General features: G+C 45.2%; 1 protein-coding gene across 7 annotated transcripts in view; it reads right to left on the minus strand.

Annotated features, from left to right (window-relative positions):
* The window catches only part of NAV1 (neuron navigator 1), a 1,017,084-nt gene that overhangs the window by 877,729 nt on the left and 118,985 nt on the right, over positions 1-20,370 (minus strand). The window contains exon 1 of one of the 7 annotated variants that reach the window (XM_086923141.1): positions 11,768-11,809. The exons of the other annotated variants lie outside the window; for them this stretch is intronic. The gene's annotated coding sequence lies outside the window, so the exon portion shown is untranslated. Of the gene's footprint in view, positions 1-11,767; positions 11,810-20,370 lie in introns of those variants that run through there. 7 annotated transcript variants of the gene reach the window in all.

Raw genomic sequence — 20,370 nt, forward strand, 5'->3', positions numbered from 1 at the left:
TTGCTCATGTAGTTTTAGAGGAGCGTCTTTATACTACGGTTCCAATTCTCAAGGTGAACACATCTTATGGGCATGGCCTAATCCCATGATTTTACAGGGCAATGCCAGTCACCCTGTGTGCTGGGTATTTATGTATCTTTCTGCCAGGCGTTCTTTATATGCTGTGGGTGGTTCTATATGCCATGCCTCAGGAGTGCTCCATCCCTCAGATCAAGGCTCACCATGACAATGCCACGTGCTTTGTGACTTCGTAACTCCCTAGACTGGAAAAAAAACAAGAAACATCCATATTCCCCAGTGAGACCATGCCCAGGGTGGAAAACACAGCAACCTGTGACAAGGTACACATGTAATAACATACAGTACAGTTCTGTCTGCCAAGAGTGGCACAAACCGAAAAATGTGTTCATTGTTTGCCAAAATGTCTAATGTGGCGGTGTAACACATAGTAACGACTGCAGACCCTCTCCTACTACAGCAAAGCACAGACCAGCATGTTGTGTCCTCTGTCTTTGAGGTAATGCTTGTAGAAGAGGGATGAAGAGAGTACTCAGCTTTCTACTGTACCTAAAGGACAAGTATGTAACACTAGGCAGAGGAGCCTATATGATGCCCAGTTACCCAGGAGAGATCTGACACTCCCGCCTGGCTGGATTCACTAGATCATAGTTTTGTTGCAGTGGGTTCTCTGCATACTTCCTTCTCTTGCTCTCTGCTCCACTGCGTTTATCACGCAGATAACCCACACATGGTACCATGTCTTTCCCTCTATGTTAGTGGCACAGATATAAAGAAGGGCACCGTTTTTTATTTACTTGAATGCTGAAATATTTGTCCTGCCAAAGCAGATTGAGGTAAATTATTGTGTTTTATACCTACAAATCTAAATCTTCCGACCAATCTAGAGATAAAAGTACAAAAGTAAGTCTCTTTCCTTCAAATGTTTTGTTCATTTCTCTGATTACATCATCTACTTTGCCATACTGCTCCCATTTTAAACCTTATAGCTAGGTTATAATAATAGAAATGTAAGCTTTCTTTTCGTCCATTTATACCTCCTTTTATCCATACTTTTTAAAATATATTCAGCAAATATCATTGTTTCTGATTTGTTCCATGCATACTTCCCACGAAGAGAGTGCCGGACGGAAGCCTTTTCCTGCCAGATCACGTAAACCACTTGATTGGCCTTCCAAAGAAACTCCGACCGACGGGTGCAAGTCTACAATAGGATACCATTAACCCCTTGCATGCGGGGCGTTTTCCCCGCCTGTGCTGACTCCGCCTTGCGTGGGCGGAGTCATGACGGAACGGTTCCGTCATCAGCACAGGTCACCCGACGCTGATGACGGAACCGTTCTGTCATCAGCATGCAAGGGGTTAAGGCTCCTACCGCCCAGTGGAGAACTGAGAACTTTGAACCATAAGGAATTACTTGAATGAGAAGCCCTTCACTATTGTAGACATACTCAAGAATCTACAATTCGGCTGCCTAACCCCCTCTCCTGTCCTGAAGAAGACCCATCTTGACGCACTTCACATAATTGCACAACTTGCAGGGTTGAAACGTCGACGCACCGCATATGTCTGCACAACACTTATGATCATAGTTTAAATCATTCATGGATCTTGTAGTTTATGTGCAACAATTATAAGGACAAAACAGAAATTATTTTCCCCATCCCATGTTTTACGGTTAATTGTCTTGTATATAGTGTACTGTCTATGTCACCAATCACCACACATTACGTTTTTTCACCATAGTGACCTATTTCTTCTGCAATTGAACATAGAAATTGCGACAGCCTTGAATAGTTCACATTTTATTCTGAATACAGCATTGAATTCTACACCCCGGTGTGTGTTAAGTTATTTTCCATTCTTAAATCATTGGTGTTTGCTACAAGTAAGCTTTTGCTGCTTGAGTACTCTAAAGTAATTTATAAACCCCAACAGAACCAATTGTTTTTGTTTAATATATACCCAGTTTCTGAGGGACACCAGGTTGCCCCATTATTGTTGCTAATTGTACCATGCACAGGCACAGTTGTCAATACTATTTTACTACATTTATTTACGTGTAATAAAAGGAAAACCAAGGTCATTAAAAAATATATGTTTTGTTCTTTCTGTTCATGATATAATACTTAAACAGTAGCAATCATATGATCAACAGCAATACAGGCGGAACAATGTTTACTTCCATCACTTCCCATCTTACAATTGGGCCCCATCCCTTTCTGCTCCCCACATAGGACAAATTATATGGATACTTTTCACATTTACAGTCCTTAGGCACGTCATAGAGCTCTTCCTCACCTCTGCCTCCCAGCACTACTTACCACTTTGTCCCTCCTCCGCTGCCGCCCCCCATGTTTCCACTCTGACTACGTCCCCCTCGCACATTTCATGTGTCCCCCACCAATTCCTGCCCATTCATACCGGGACCCAGAGTGTCCTGGTCAACCCCTGGAAATCCTCCAGCTTCACCGCCCAGGTCTCTACGTCCTCTCTACACTGTCATAAGTTCTACTCAAGTGAATGTGCATCTCCTCCGCCAGGCCCACTCCACAGTACACCTACTCCATAGGGACACCGGGGGGCTCGCTGCCCTAACCATCCCATTGCCACGAGTCGCTTGGAAATGACCAATGCCAGCTGCAAGAATTTCCAATGCATTACCTCTCTGCAGGGCTTCTTCACCTTACTCAGGAGACACTGTCCAGGGACAGTCTCAATCCCAGAGCCAGTCACCCTGCTTATTTTCGCCGCCACCCTCACCTGATACTCACACAACGCGGAGCACGCCCTGGCCACAAGTAACAAAGTAGCGCCCACCACTCTGCAACGCGGGCAGTCTGCATACCTACCCACATACATTTTACTTAGCATAAATGGAGTCAGATATGACCAGTGCAGGTAGTTGAAGTGGATCAGCTTTAACCTGGCGTTACCTCAAACCCGCCTAGAGAGAGTGCTGGTCGCAAAACCATTTATTTTTCATGAATAGTTCCTCCAACTCCTCTTCCTACTTCTGTCTAGCCGGGGAGCTCTCTCTAGCCTGGTCTCACTTGAGCACCCCATAGAATACAGACAGCAACCGCCGTGAAGCGCCCACTGACAGCAACAATTGCAGTGCTTCTCACTGTCGAGGAGCCGCCAGGAACCCCTTCCAAATCTATCAGGCCATACTAGCAATTCTTGAATACTGTAGAAATTGTCCCATCTCCGCTACGAACTCAGCCGGTGCTGCCTCAAGTGTGACAAGCTGCTCCTCCGGGCTCAGAACCCCCTCATGCCAATGAGCTACAGACATGCCCTCGCTTATACATCTAAATGACACCAAGGACCATATACTCAGCTCAGTTGCAAATGGTGGCCTTTTCAGGACTCTATTGATCACTCTTTTCCATATGGCAGCCATCAGCTCCACCAGATAGGGGAGGGTGCCGTGGCACTCTTGCCCCATCAATAACTCCAACAATGGCGTGGACCCATACGTCCCCAGCAACAGTCTCTTATCCCAGTTATCTTCCTCCATCACCCACTTCATCATACTGTAATTGGGATGCGTAGTAGTGCAACACAGAGTCTAGCAACCTCCCTCTTCCTGGTCCAATTTAAGAGTTTTTGGTGCCACCCTGCTTCTCTTCCCCGCCTACACAAGTGAGATCAGTATGCTAACCGGCGCCCTAAATGAACTACATGGAATCATATGGAGGGAGTTCTGCACTACATACACGAACCCAGGGACAAAAAACACTTAGGTCCCTGAGAAGCCTCGCGCTAGCTGCTGCATGGCCAATGCAAACAGCAGTGGGGAGAGGGCAGGGCTTTAAGTGGGATGACAAAAACTGGGGGGGGGGGTCGCTCAAAAGGGTGTGGCCAATGTAATTAAGGGCATAGTTTAAAAACGTGTACGCTAAAATTCTGTGCTTAGCATAGTGTGCCGCCCGACTGGTATTTTGCTGTTTCTGTCATTGCATCGAGACATCATTCCTACAACAAGTAACATCATACTTACAACAAGTCAGGACTATTGGCTTTGTCAATGGTTGTAAGCTGAATAAGATAAATAGGCAGCATCTATGGCTTTTTTTTCATTTCAAAAGAATTTTATTGTTATAAAGAAGCAAATGAAGATACAGAATACAAGTATGTGATACAATTGATAACAGATAAAAAGCAATCAGAAGCTGAAATTCAAAACTGAGTCGTAGCAAATACATCCATAAACAAAAGTAGTCTGCCAAAAACAGAAAAATGAATTAATTAAGATAAAGTAAGTAGCTTAGGCAGAGTCCACAATCAAGAGTATCACTATCAGCTGGTATAATCAGGGGAAGAGAGGAAAGGAAAGAAGAAAGAAGAAAGAAAGAGAAAAAGAGGGAAAAGATGGAAAAAGGAGAGAAGACAGAGATGGAAAAAGGAGAGAAGACAGAGATGGAAAAAGGAGAGAAGACAGAGAGGCAGCATCTATGGCTTGTATATAATATTGAAAAAGCTTCCACTTAAAGCCCTGGTGACACCACGACGATGTTGCGGCTCCTGAAGTTTCGAAAAGAGAAGGAAAATCCAGAGAGAAAATTACTCTTTAAACCCTTCGCTGCGGATGACAAAGCCAGCTCGTCATGGGCGTTACCTGCGCTGTGCGGATGACGAGCTGGCTTTGTCACGAACCGCGCGATTTTCAAATGTCAGCGCACAGCGGGAAAACCCGTAGCGCGCATGCGGTTAAAGGATTTCCCTTCTCCTACAAGGCTCACCTGGTATGACGTCATGCCTTAACTTCTCCACTAGTGAGAAGTGAGCAGTGTGAGCACGCACACATGGATGTGCCTGCTGTCAGTGCAGTCTGGGAAAAACGGACCACATGTGCCAGGGCACAAAACAGAACCCGATAGAGACCCGTTTTGAGGACCCCCTAAAAAAACTTCCAGTGCTCAGCACCGATGAGACCCGACCCATTTAAAGCCCTGGGAGAGGGGACACCCGTGACATGTTACAGGCCGGATTGAGAACCAAAACCAGCCCTGGCAAAGTGCTCGGCCGGCCCCCTGGGGTGCGACCGAGCTCTTTCTCGGGGCCGGTTTTCGGCCGTTTTGTTACAGGGCCGAAACGGCCCTGTAACAAAAACGGTCCCCAGGGCCCAAAACCGGCCCCTACCCTTGCGGCGCACCGGGGGATTGCCCGGTGCCCGCAACGGCCAGTCCAGGCCACCCTACTCCAACGCCTAGTCCTCAGACACCAATCCGCCACTTCGGACCCAGGCCCTAGGTGCACTGTAAAAAGCCTCATGCAGCCGCAAAAACTGGGACCGAAGCCCATGCGAGACCCATGCTTGTAAGCCCCTAGACTAGAGTATGCGTACTGTACTGGTAGGCACATTTATATATTTACAGTTTTGCTCAATTGCTGATTTAAGAGCACTGCTCGCTCATACCCTCCAAGACTGAACTAAAGTCTTTACGTTAGCCAGCCGTGGTTGGGGAGTTCTGCGTGCAAGTGACAACGGCTTACATTTTATCCTGTGTAAAGCTAAGGACGTGTCCATGCCGACAGACTCAAAAGCAGACCCAACTGGAGTGATGGAAAGCTGTCAATCACCCCTATTCACAAACCAACTAGAGGACCAAGAGGTAAAGGGAGAGGGTTCTTGGAATGAATGGAGGGCAATTCTAAATATATGTCTTTTCCTTTTGTTCACTCTGTATAATTACAGAGTGGGACGGAAATAGTTATCTGTATTGTAAGTCATGCTCAATAGCTATTCCGTTGGTAGTCTAAAGGGAGATGATCCCGTTTTAAGCGAGAGGAGTGGAAGCCGAGCTCCCTCTTCTGGCCAGTTTAGGGAGCACGACTTAGAGAATAGGTTTGGAGTGAGGTTACCAAAAAAGATGTATTACGACGAATAAGAGCAACTTGTCGGAGCACAGTCATGTAAGGTTAGGGGGATCATCAGATATTCAGTGAACATACATTATGATATAACATGTTATACATAGTTTCATACCAAGCATGCAAGGGTGTATCAAAACAGAATCACAAATGTATGCATGTAGCTTCTTCACTAATAGAGGCATGGATCGTGGACAAAAAGGGCCATCGCCCCCAGTTTGTGGCAGGCTCCACCATCCGGTTCTGTCCGCTTTCAAAGCTACAACTTGCCTGGATGGGCTCGGTCAATGTCGGGAGCATTTACATACTGACATCACAAGGTTAGAGGGATCCAGAGAGGTAAAGAATTAAAATTATATGGTAAATCATCATCATCATCAAACTTTATTTCGGCCTGCACGGACATAATAGCCCCAAACAAATGCAATATATTGCATTCATTTCAAAACAATAACCATTGCTCTGCACGAGGCACCAAATAGCACATTGATGGTGAGAATTGTAAACATGATGCTTGACTTAATCATCTCAGCCTCTCGCCAGTCAAAATAACCGAGATTCAAACCTTGGATATATAAGCCATACAAACTTGTGCAATATACAAACAGCAAAAAAAACATTTCATTAAGCGGAAGATGTAATACAATAAAAATGCATGTGTTTTGCAAAGAGCAAACATCACTCAACTATTAATGAGTTACATTGCTGTGCTTGTGATATTCTCGGACAGCATAAAAGCATATGCATTGTTAATAAAGACAAAATCGATTAAATGCACATGCCATACCAAAATGCGAAAAGGACCATTTCAGTTGTTCTGCTATTCCACGTGTCTGACTTGAACGTGGTGGAGCAACCAATGAGTATTTATCTCAATAAAGTGCATGCGCTTACTTCAGCAGCATCTTGAATTGTGCTTGCTTCCTAAACCCCACTCTTTAAAGTGTGTATGCAAAACCTATACAGTACAAGGGCCATTCAAATTGCCCAGGGCCATCATTTTTAGTGCAGTCATGGTGGCCCTCATCTAGCAACGTTCAATGGTAACCAAAGTATAAAAGTGTACATAAAACAATGTATGCCACACACACAATTTTAAAGGAATCTTTAAAAAAAGTCAGCAGGTGAATTCATTGGGGTACAAATAAAGAAAAAAACGAATCCCTATTTACATGAAATATTAGAGTGGACCTACCCCACCTATAGGTTCTTCTTTAAAATGGCCCTACGGGTAAATCATCCAATATATTGTATTAGGGTGTCCCTAATTAGTTTTTAAACTTAACAAATCCAATGGAATGGATTCCCACATCCTCAGAGTTATCAACGTGTTTTTGCTAACACTGAAACCCACGGGTCACTGGCCTTCCTCAAGACTTGGGATACCTAAGTCTAAACCTCCCTACTTAAATTATGCGTTCTGTACAGTGTAGGGGGTAATGCAACCATTAACATGCAAATCACACAATTTCCTTGGAGTTGTACCTGGTAAGGTATTTCCTATTGAGAAAAAGCAAGAAGCAATATCACACTTCATGTCTCACTAGATCATCTTATACATACATGACAACATACCAAGAACATGTGTTCACGTGTGCATCACTACAGCTCACCACGATGCGCATTTCACTGGTGAATGTGCAGAACAGTGGTCATATCGTACCCTGCTATAAGTGAGATAAAGCCACATTACGGGAGGGAGTAAGCATCTCCCTGTAGTCAAATCCTAAACCACAAAAGGAACAAACTGTTTTACAGTCTTCGAATTTTTCATGGGGTGTTCTTGTGAAAAGGGGTAGGGACCCTGACAGAGTTACACTCAAGGGAAGACACCCATTTGTCAAATAACTCGTCTCTGACCCACTGCAAAATGAGACTAGAGTAGGGGAATTCTGGGGCACGAAGGCAGACAATGATGTGTCTGCAGGCTGAAGCCATATGTGCAGTGTTTGAAGCATACAACATCATTCCACAGTGTTGTGACGTTATGTGTTACATAAAGCACAGCGTGAAAAAACATAGTTAGTAGCCAATCAGCGCCATTAAGGGGAGAAAGGAAAAACATTACAGCAGTTTTCCAGTGTCATATTACTTTCCAATATCGCAGAACAAAGAGTTACAGTGGTATTCAACTAAAAATACTGTATTTTTTAAACAAAATAATTTTACTTATAGCTAATGTTCAACAAGGGAGTGGGGACTAAAGGAGATCTTTAACTGTCTGGACGAGATCCCTTATATAAAAGAATGGCCTGTTGCTCTCTGTAATGTACGAAAAAAAATATATTCGAAAGGCACCAAAGGGAATCATCAAGAAAGGGTCAGAAAGACCCCAGGAGAGAAGAACCATTTCCACCTGTGATCTATATAATAAACTCTTTGATTAACGTTTCTGCGCAAGGAATGCAGTGTGTAGAGCTACACATTGCTAGAATTCATTTGACAAATATACTTCTGCAGCGATGATTGAAGAGACAGAGGCGAAAACATAGTCTCCAATCTGAGCGAGTGAAAGAGGGGGAAGGGGGAGCAGACGTTGAAAAGCAGGCAGGAGACAAAATCATATTCAGCTCTGGGATTAACCTTGAATATTTATGAGACCAAGAGATCTTGTCGTTCCAACCAGTAAAATGTGCCCCAAATCTATACACCAATCACTGTTCTCATCTAACAGGTGTAGAGTGATGGTTTCTTGGCCCCTGCCACCACTCATATTTCCAAGGGCACTCATTCCCAATCAGATTCAGTATGGCCAGTCTCAAGAAGGTGACCAGTCATCCACGTTGTAGTCTTGACCCTCATGTTACTCCTACATTCACGTACCCTAATCTTACTTTCTGGGTCGTCATTACTATGTATCTTAAACTGCAGGAGCATGTGTACAGATAGGCCACGCTTTCAGAGCTGTAGTTCGTATGGTTCATAGGATGTCATGGGGTCTGTAGGTCCAATCCAATTACCGTGATATTCGAGGCAAACTGATAAACCCTGCATCTGATTGGAAATGCATGGAAAATGGTCCATGGTTAGCGCCTGAATACCTCTTGAATGACAAGCAGCGCTCTACAAATCCACCTTATATGACCGGTGGTAATTTGCAAAGAGCTGCTCGCTATGTTGCTATTTATGAAAAAAATGAGAATGCGGGAAAATAAAAAAAAAACGGTAAAGGTCTCGTTATTTTGCATTCTGCAAATTAACGTATCCCACCTAATCTGGGGGTGCTGTAGGACTTGACGCGCCCCTAGTTCCAGCGCCACTGCCTCCCCGCGGATGCCAAGTCTCGCCTCATGAAGAGCGCACATCTCGCTGAAGTGTGTAATAGGGATGGGGTGAGGGGTCATCCTTCCAGATGCTCTCTTTCCTAACCTCATCAGAGAGGCTCGCTGCCGCCTCGGATTCTGGAAATGAGCGCGCGACTCCTGCCTCGGAGAATCTAGCGCTCGCGGGCAGGTTTATATGAAAACCAAAAACATTACAGTCAGCTTGGTTTGTACTCTAGTAGATCGGTAGGGCGGTGCGTGGCGTGGGACTGACCCTGTCCCAGCCCTCCTGGCGCCGCAGACCGACAACACTTTTCAGACGCTACCCCAATTAGCCTGTTGATAATAAATGCGTGTCTATTCAAACGCAGTGACCGCATAGCAGTATAGCGCCCAGTACCTTGTCTGTGCCTCTCCGCTTTCAGCCCCGTAGCATCGCTCCAGCCCCTCAGCGCTTCCTCGGCCCCACAGCACCGGCGGAACACTGCAGCCCGCCCCTGGCTGCGCCCGGATCACTCATCGAAAGAACTCCCAGTTTCCAGTCAGGGAAAACGCCCTTTCCTGTCCAGTGTATACTATAGGCTTCAATCCGTTTTTCCTTTCACTGAGTCGGGAAAGCCCAAGGCACCAGCAGATATTTTTAACGCCTCTGGAGTCTACTGTGACACAGGCAACAAGAGGCGGTGCCCTCCGGAACTCGCACACAACAAGTGGCACGTGCGAATACAAACACTGCCGGGACGCCGCCTGGACATGGGACGGACGGTCTGTAGACGTAACAACAAGTAGATAGAAATCTATCTCTGTGTGTCTCTCGCTGACACGCGCCCACTCTTGATCGCCACCGAAACACACAAGTGCTTACACCTGCAAAGACACAGCAACACCTTCACCTTAATAGAATGCGAACACTCGCACAAATATATACACAGACACACACTATACACACACAGACATGCAGAAATATACATTTACGGAGGCATGCTTACATTCAAAAGGCATACACACAGATGGACAAGCACAAACAGGCACAGAAAGAACAGACAATCACAAAGGCACATACATACACACGCAGGGCCAGCCACAACACTCAAGCATTCAGGCATATATGTAGACAAAGAAACACACACAACACAAAACACCAAGTCACAGACCATGCACACAGACACTGACAAAGAAGCCCGCGACAGACACACATCCTACTACATTCTTACAAGCTCTGTTCTCCCTGTGTGGTGTCCTGAGGGTAATGGAAGCTTGCACTTTTGTGCTGTAATGTACCTTTTGTGACTGAAGCTTATGCGCTGTTGTCTGTGTTGCTTTTTTCTGTGTGTGGTGTATTAAGTTTCCACTGATACTACCTAGACTGTGTCTTTTGTGTGTGTGAAGCACGGTGCTCCTGCCTGTGCTGTGCTTGTCCAATTTGTGAGTTCAACTAATCGAATCTGCTTCTTGTCTCTGCTGTTCCTGTTTGAGGCACGAGGAAAGCATGTCTGCTGTACGACCGTGTGCGGATCTATGTGCATGTGTCTCAAGTATTTAGAACTGTGTATGAGGGAACTGTACCTGCAGGAATGAAATTCGCTTTGTGTATGGGAGCATGTGACTCCAAGTGCACGCGAGTGAAATTTACACTCTGTTCTGTGCTGTGGGTGAATTATTATAAGAAAGGGAAGGATTGCACTTACAAAAACTTTTTTTAGGTATAATGCCCAGTTATATAATAGCATAATAAATCAATATATACAACAGAAGAACGTAATAGATCATATATTTGATGGTTGAGTTCTTTTGTTCCTGTTTTTTGCGTATCAGAGGCTCGCAGCCAACACGTTTCGCCCCTAGTCACACGCAGGCTTGGCCTTATTAAGGATGTTCATAAGGATGACAGAAGTTCCATCCGGTCCTATTTAGTCAATATTAGGTGCTTAAGTAATCGGATCAAGCATTAGAGGCCTTAAGGGTTGAGGGGCCCACCCCCACCTTTTTGCATTGATGAAGAGTGTGAGTCCGGCTGAACAAAATCCAGCCTGACAGACACTTCATGTTTGGGTCAGGCCGCCAGGTGCTGTACACGCGCTAAAATGCACAGTCGATTGGCTGCAGAACCAAACTCTGACAGGCTTAAGATTTCACAGCCCTGTGAAAAGCGCTCAGAGGTCCTCCTCCTCTTGACAAAAGCAGTAACCCACTGACCTGCTTACATTGCATTCACTTTGTGATCTGCCTGTTACATGTTCTTTTCGGCAGGCATATTAAACCTCTGCGCTGCCTTACCATGAATCAAAACTTCCAGTTAAAACTTCTACGAGGTAAAACTCTGACCTCCAGGAAAAACATTAATCACCGGAGTTTTCTTGACATTTTAATTGATGCCCTAAAATTGCTGGAAGCAGGAACGCGGCAGCAGGTGCTCTTAAGCACAATATAACAGCGAACAAGCGCAGGCAGCACCCGGTGCTGTGGCACCGGTCGCACCGCCCTAGAGCCAGCCCTGAATGTCCTGTGCTACATAATAACCCATCCATTCACAGCATCTAAGGGCTAATAAGGCGTAGGGAGAATGTTAGCAGGTTAACACAACAGGATCGAAATCTAAAACTTACGGTTTCCAAGTTCCCGTATCCCCTGCTGCCGCCGCTCTCTCTGAATTCCAAAACAGCAAGCAGCTGAAGGAGGGGAAGTTGTCTGGGGATTCCTCGAAGGGTCACGGGGTGAGCCGTGACGTCACGCAGGAAACTGATTCACTTGCAAAGAGGAAGCGCCGTCTAAGGCCTCCCGTGGAGTCAGAGAGAGGGTCATTGAGAAACTCCAGACTGAGCTTCAGATCGAATCCAGCATCACAAATAGGCGCTGGACCCTGCGTTTTCCTTTGAAAACACTGACGAATGCCAAGATTACCGAAGCTGCCCAGACTTGACTCTCCCTTCAACACGGTTTTCCTTTTTTTCTGTTCCTCATTCTTTCTCCCTTTTCTTCTATTCTATCTATTGCTTCTGATCAAAAGCTGATGATAACAAGCATTTGCAATGCAATAGGTCTCGCATTAGGAAAGTTTCAGCTATTGGTATTGTAAATGACACATTTTTTATTTATGTGATGGTTTTGAAAATAGCGAAATTAATAACTTTGTCATTTACAATGCCAATACTTTTAACTTTTGCAAATGTGACACCTATAGCATTTGTAATGCAATATGTGTTGCATTTACGTGATTTAGATGTATTGATATTACAAATAACAATTGTTTTTAAACCTTTAGGGATCACATATGTGAACCAGTTGTTGTTGAATGGTTGCACAGATTGATGCTGTGGTGGCTCTCAGTGATGTTCTGGTTGCGACGAGTGATGCTGTAGCGTTCAGTGATGCTGTGAGAGCACATAGTGATGTTGTGGTGCCCCTGAGTGATGCTGTGGTGGTGCTGAGTGATGCTGTGGTGATGCGATAGAGTGTAATTATGCGGGTTGTAACTATGTGGCACTGAGTGGTATTTGGAGTGTATGTTGCATTGAGTGCAGTAAAAATATGTGCCATGTAATTATGTGGCACTGAGTGGTATTATGCGGAGTGCATGTTGTATTCAGTAGAGTTTAATTGTGTGGCGTGTAATTATGTGGCACTGAGTGGTATTGTTTGGAGTGTATGTTGCATTGAGTGCATTGTAATTATGTAGCGTATAATTATGTGGCACTGAGTGGTATTTGGAGTGTATGTTGCATTGAGTGCAGTGGTATTATGTGGCATGTAATTATGTGGCACTGAGTGGTATTTGTAATGTATGTTGCATTGAGTGTAGTGTAAATATGTAGCATATAGTTATATGGCACTGAGTGGTATTTGGAGTGTATGTTGCATTGAGTGCAGTGTAATTATGTGGCATGTAATTATGTGGCACTGAGTGGTATTTGGAGTGTATGTTGCGTAGAGCGCAGTGTAATTTTGTAGCATATAATTATGTGGCACTGAGTGGTATTATGAGGAGTGTATGTTGTATTCAGTAGAGTGTAACTGTGTGGCGTGTAATTATGTGACACTGAGTGGTATTGTTTGGAGTGTATGTTGCATTGTAATTATGTAGCATACAATTATGTGGCACTGAGTGGTATTGTGCGGAGTGCATGTTGTATTCAGTAGAGTGTAATTGTGTGTCGTGTAATTATGTGGCACTGAGTGGTATTGTTTGAAGTGTATGTTGTATTCAGTATAGTGTAATTGTGTGGCGTGTAATTATGTGGCACTGAGTGTTATTGTTTGGAGTGTAATTATGTGGCGTGTAATTATGTGGCACTGAGTGGTATTTGGAGTGTATGTTGCATTGAGTGCAGTGTAATTATGTGGCGGGTAATTATGTGGCACTGAGTGGTATCTGGAGTGTATGTTGCATTGAGTGCAGTGTAATTATGTGGCACTGAGTGGTATTTGGAGTGTATGTTGCATTGAGTGCAGTGTAATTATGTGGTGTGAATTATGTGGTGTGATGTCATAATCTACCTTTTGCTCCTAAATTTGGAGATTTCATAAAAAAAATAGTGTGCTTCAATGTCAAACAGTTCATAAGTTCATGACTGCTACCATACAGTGGTTGGCGTGTTGAACAGGTTAACTATTCAAGTCTGCTGTTTCCGATGATAAACTGGAACAAATGAAGTGAAGTTTTTGTCCGGATCGTATTAATAAGACAAATGTGGAGATTTGTGATGTTTGATTGAAGTGCACACCGCTGGCAGTTATCAACTGGAATCTTAGTAAATCTGTAGCATGAGAATTCTCGCCCAATTACAAAGCCTTAGCAATTTTTACAGTCTCCCTCAATACAGTGTTATTAGTTTGAAAAATAAGTAACTAATAGCACAAGTTTACATTTACAAATCAGCCCACTTTGTCATGCCCAGTGAGACAGAAATGTTAGTCGGTTCAATCTGTGGGAGCTTCTAAGCTAATCGCTGCATATCGCATAAGGCCAAACCACGTGACTTTCCGATAAGAGAAAGTAATATCTTGGGGCAACCAACAAACATACTAATAACAAGTCACAGTGTTTTTTACCTTTTTTTGCTAAGACGAACACCTGAGGCCACCAACGACAATCTGATCTGCTTAATAAAATGTTAACAAATCGACCAGTGTTTATTGCCCAAACAAATAAATGAAACAACAATGGTACAACAATAACTGGACTCATGTGCAGCCAGCTCCTCCGTTTTAGAAGTACAGGTGGCTGAAGTTCAATGGGATGACCGTCCCATCATTTTAGTGGACACATGGGTATTAGCCTACATTTAACATGACCAAGCATATAACTAAAAGGGAAAGTGCGATCCAGCCTTTACGTAAAGGCTCGGTGTAAGAAAAACAATGCAGCAATGGAGTGCGATTAAAGATGAAACTGCACCAAATTGTAAACAAGAGCAGTTACGTATTACCGCTGCCGGCCGAAAACCGGAAGTTCGGGAGCGTCACGCCTGTCGTGGGGCTGGACTTTCGCCCCACGGCAGGCGTGACTGGAGCAGGTGTGGCCGCAGGGCTCCCATGCCTGAGGGAGAGCCCTGCGTGTGCCAGCAGACATAAGGAGGAGCATGAGTGGCAGCTGAGGCCACCGATGCAACTGCGGGGCTCCCATGAGTGAGGGAAGCCCCGCGTGTGCCAGGTGATGCTGCGGAGTGACGAAGCCCGTAGCAGCGCGAAAAGAGCCCGGTGAGTGGGGTGGGGTGGTGTGTGTGTGTGAGTGCGTGTGTGCATGTGTGTGTGTGGCTGTGTGTGTGTGTGCATGTGTGTGGCTGTGTGCGTGTGTGTGCGTGCATGTGTGGGTATGGCTGTGTGTGGCTGTGTGTGTGTGTGTGCATGTGTGTATGCGTGCATGTGTGTGTGTGGCTGTGTGTGGCTGTGTGTGTGTGTTTGTGTGTGCGCGTGCAATTGCGAGAGGCTGCCTTGTTTCGGAAGCGGGACAGGAGATGTGCACAACGCGTGGCTGTACACTCGCGTGCACATGGTGAAATCGCCAACAGCTTGTGTTCATCCCCTGTCCCACTTCCAGAGCAAGTTGATAACAATAGAGGCTTTGCTGGACAGCAGCTTGCCCTAAAAAATGTATGGTCTCCAAAAATGGTTGTTATTGGCCCACTCTGGCAACCACCGGCACTATCGGAACGTCTACCATGGATTAAACGGGTGCATGGACATGGAGGGGTGGCTATACTGCACAGTTTGAGCTGTCTTTTCAGTTCGAATCAAGGATTTCTTCTTGACTGATTGAGGGATCTAGGAAAAATCCTTCACTGTATTTAATTTAGGCATGGGCGGAAAATCCGTTCCGCTCGCGGATTTTGCGGATTTTCGGGAAATCCGCAATCCGCGAGATTCGCGAATCTCCCGCAAAATCCGCAAATCCGCGAGCAGCGGATTTTGCTTGCACTGCTCGCACTGTTCGCGTGAGTTCGCGTGAGTTCGCGCCCCGCGAATAAGTGCAAAATTGCAGAAATACGATCTTAGCAAAACTGAAAGTAACTACTTACCAGGTTCAAAAGTTCAGGCTCATCATTAGTAGCCATTTCCTGTAGTGCTTCCTGAGGGGCCCCTCCAGAGTTCAGTTGCCAGTTGAAACTATTATGTGACCCTGCTCTGAACCTCAGAATAGTTACACAAATGCCACAAAGGTCCTGAATTACAGCTAAGGGAGACAAGCAGGAGCCAGGCTGGAAGTTAAAATCCATTAATCAGCCCCTAATTCATTATTGTCAGTTGGGGCAGGGCAGGTGTTGTAACTAATTTTGCAACAATGAAAGCACTTAGCAAGTGCAAAAGATCACTAATCAGGGCGCACTAAGGAAGCAGGTGCCAGCTAAAAAAATATTCTGTGACACATTAATCAGCCCCAGATTAATTCAGGTCACTTGAGGCAGGGAAGGTGTGCTTTGCTTTGCCGAAAATAATGTACACTGGACAACCAGAGGGTGTGGTGATGAAACAGAGGGTGGCATGGGTGGGCCAGAGGGTGGCATGAGTAGTCAGAGAGTGGCAGTGGTGACAGAGAGTGGCAGTGATGAAGAAGAGTGTCCCAAACAGGCTGGACACGTAGAAACAACAAGTTCGCGAAACTTGCGACCCGACAGGTAAGTTCGCAATTTGCGAAAGTGTACAAAACCCTCGCGAACTGGCAGAAACACGGGCGAACACAAAAAAAAAAAAATCCGGGAATTCGCGGATTTTGCGGATTGCGAATCCGCAAATCCGCAAAATTCGCGAACGCGAGATCCGCAAAATTCGCTCATGCTTAATTTAATTGCATTAAATTCTCTTGTACGTCACAAATTGTGGGCCGTTCAGAGAAGTGATTCACTTTGGGCTGCCTCCTGTACACGCAAATGCATTCATTACAATCATCACAGTCTCCAGTCTCCACTCGATGTTGTAGGCAATCTGGCCCTCTTGGGGGTACAAATCCAACCTGACGTCTTGTCCAGTTCTCACCCAGATCTGGAATCTGAGGCAGTAGACCATCACTGGACAATCCGATGAGATTACATGGTGAACTATCATGTAATCAGAATCACACTCATACAAGGAGGGGGTTGGTTTAATTGGGTTTTATCTGAAAATTGCAGATTGAGTAGTTTTGTTTTTGAACTCGCTAAACAGCTCATTTTTGGTCTCGAACATGTTCACGTTTGTCACTTATTAAAATTATTTAATTACAAATGTATTCCCTTTTTAAATGTTTCTTGGGAAAAATTGTTTTGGGAAAGGTTTTTTCTACAAATCTGTTAAAAATAAAATCTTCCCCTATTTGTAACATTGGTTATAGTTAGGACTGAAAAGCCTTTTAGTATTGTTTTTAATATAACCCAATTCAACTGTACTCATTTGATCAACTACTGATGTTTAACAGCTGGAGACGCGTTGACCCATCCAGATTTTAACCAATGACCTACAGGTAACATAAACATCGTCAGAGTGAAGGCATTAGTACACAGAGCCAAATTATTACCAAAAAGTAGATCTTTTGAAGTAACGGACACCCTGGTAGAAACTGAGAGTAATGTAAGTATCGATCCTATTAAAATTTATCTTTTGAAAAAGTTATAATACATCATGAAAAGGAATCTAGAATTAGTGCCTACAGGTAGAATACAGTTCATCCAGGAGGCATGGATTCATCAAGAAATTAGGCTTGGGAATAATGGGGAAGCAAAGAACCTAGACGGAGCAGAGATCAACATGAGTCACAAATATCAGCAAGAGCACGAGAAGCCCTTCAAGAGTCACAGAGGTAATACCAAGTCAGTAAAATGCGCAGAGGTCAAAAACCACAGGAGTACATCAAGGGCCACAGAAGCACCGATAGCCTCAATAGTCTCAAGAGCCACGGAAGCATTGAGAGCAACAGAAGTCATCAAAAAGTCATCAAGATTTACAGAAGTCCACAAAGAGCCACTGAAACTTAATGAACCAGGGAAATATCAAGATCCACAGAAGTATCAATCGCAACAGAAACATTGAAAGCCACAGAGGCATCAAGAGATACAGAACTCACCAAGAGCATCAGAAGCTCAACATGATGACACCACGAAGAGTGACTCCTATTTCTGTGCTCACTCCTGAGGACCTTTCTAAATATATGTTTATCCCAGGGGGTTTCACTGGGCCCCACGAGGTTAACGTGGCCTAGCTGCTAGAGTGGTCGACCTCGAAGTTGAGGAACCAGGTTTGAGTCTCGGCAGGGACATTCAACATCCTGTGATTCTGGGCAGATCACTTAATCTCCCTGTGCCTAACAAAAATGAATGTGTCCATCTGTAACGCAAATGGTGCTCATCTACAGTGCTTTGATGCCTTTGGGTCTAGTTTGAGCTGTATACAATAAACAACAAAATAATAAAATACGTTTTACATGACTAATGTGGTGGAAGCTACAAAGTCCCTTTCAAAACCATCATCACATTGTATTTTTTTTTTTGAAAACCTTTATTATATCTTTCAGCAAAAATTACAGAAGTAGCCCTACAACCACAGGGGCCGGTCACCACATGTAGGCGATACGTATCAGAAGTTCCAATAACACAGCTCTTCAGCCGGCAACCCTGAGGTCCGGCAGCGATAAAGGATATACGGTGCATTGAAAATAGTACAGATCGAAGGATATTCCTAAGGTTTCATTTTACATTTAACCCCCCCCCCCCCTCCCCCACTCCCAGAGACGAGATAAAGAAGAAGATACAGGATATCCGGAGCCACACATTCGAAGGTATAAGAAAGGCGGGTACGTGTGAGAAAGTAGTAGCGGACCAAGTTAAAGAAACAGTAAAGACGCAAGCGCTAGTAAGCTCAATGAGGGTGAAGAACAAAACAACCGATCTCTCATCGTAGCCGCCCACCCCAGACCCGGCCCACTCGTATACTTCAGGATGAAACCGAAGGTACTGCTACCGGACACTGCAAGAAGAACAAGCATTTGCAATGCAATAGGTCTCGCATTAGATAAGTTTGAGCTATTGGCATTGTAAATGACAATGCATTTATTTATGTGTTGATTTTTAAAACATAAATAAAAGGCATTGCTATTTACTATGCCAATAGCTTAAACTCTCGCAAACGCAAGACCTATTGCATTGCTGGCTGGCACACCAGAGCAGAAGCATTTCAAGGCCACAGCTTTCTATATGTGGGAGCAAAGGAAACCACCAGCAGCTCTGCTCGCTTTAGAGCAGTCAAAAGAGGGAAGGCACAAATAAAACAACTATAGCTGTCAAATAACAAAATTAAAGTACAGGTTGTGCAGTAAGCCGTGGGGTGGGAGTGCGTGGTACTGATAAGGATTAGAATGAGGCAACCTGTTAGCATCAGCCCGGCAACACCACAAGGTTACAAAACAATGACAGCACAAACGTTAAAAGGATGACTGACAGCAGCATGACGGAGTGACAGAGAAAGCAACTTGTCGGTACTTGTAAATGTGGGCTTACAAGGCCCCTGGGTCTGCTGTTCACCAGCGGGGGTTTGGGGGAAGGATACATTGGTCTGGAATTACTAATAGAAGAAGCGCAAATTACACAGCAGAAATGACAAAATTGTGAGGCAAAAAAGGGCAAATTATGCCGTGTAAAGGGCTGAAAGGGGTCGTAAAACAAGATCTCTAGAGATAGACAAATTGTTCCTCAAGGATTCCTTATTACAGCTAAGCACACTAGTTTAACTCACACTAATCTTAGTTACAGTCTGGCGGCTTTGACTTTAGTCAGTTCCTGCAGGCTTGCTCGTGTCTGTCCAGAAAGTCCAGAACCGTAAATCATGAGATCAGGCCGGGTGTGCTGCTGCCTCGAAGGAGGCCGATGAGCCCCTGTGTCCCAGCAGCGGAAGCACATAGCTCACCGCCACTCTGACCTGCAAGGCGCTGTACTGCGAGGAGCCAGGCACAACCTTTTTAGGTCTCGCCTGTCGATGCGCATGCGCATCGAGCAAGCGAGACTATAGGGGCTCATCCACTCTTTATCTAACTGCAAGGAATCGTGGCGATTCCTTGCAGTGCCCGTGACTTTTAAGGTCAATGCGCATGCGCATTAAGCTTATGCGCATGCGCATTGACCTTAAAAGTCACGGGCGCGTGCATGTCCGTGTTTGTTTACCCTTGCCTACTCTCTCTCTCCCCTCTCCGCCCCCGTTCCGCCCCCTCCCCTTCCCGCCGTGTCGCATTTCTCCTCCCCCCTCCCCTCTCTTCCCTCCGGCTTTTTTTTTTTTGTTTTGTTTATTTTACCCGCCATGTCTCCGATCCTTTCGCTCTCCTCCCCCCTCCTCCTCTCCTCCCCTGCCTGCAGACAGTCACATTGACCAGGACACCAGAAGATTACGATGTGACTGTGGCAAACATTCAAACAGCAGCACAGGCGGTCCGCCAGCAATCTCCTCGTAGGCTGCACCGCATGGTCCACCGGCGTGTGAGTACTCTGTCAGAGACCGAGGATATGCACCGCAGTAGTTTCCGCGCCTCTCTCACGTGGCCACAGTGTTTGCCACTGTATCAACCGTTTGTGCAATTAGAGGCACGCAGCCCCAGACACTCTCACTCTCTCCGTATGCCGACAGAAGCCAGGCTGCAGCAGTACGCCAATCACCTCTAATGGGCCCTCAGGGCATGCAGCCTCTCGGTACTCTGCCTACCGGTGCCCAGGTAAGCGCTTGTTTTCAGCTCCGGTACCGGCGCCGAGGATATCTG

Source organism: Lissotriton vulgaris, chromosome 5 (genome assembly GCF_964263255.1).
Source record: "Lissotriton vulgaris chromosome 5, aLisVul1.2, whole genome shotgun sequence".
NCBI lineage: Eukaryota > Metazoa > Chordata > Amphibia > Caudata > Salamandridae > Lissotriton > Lissotriton vulgaris.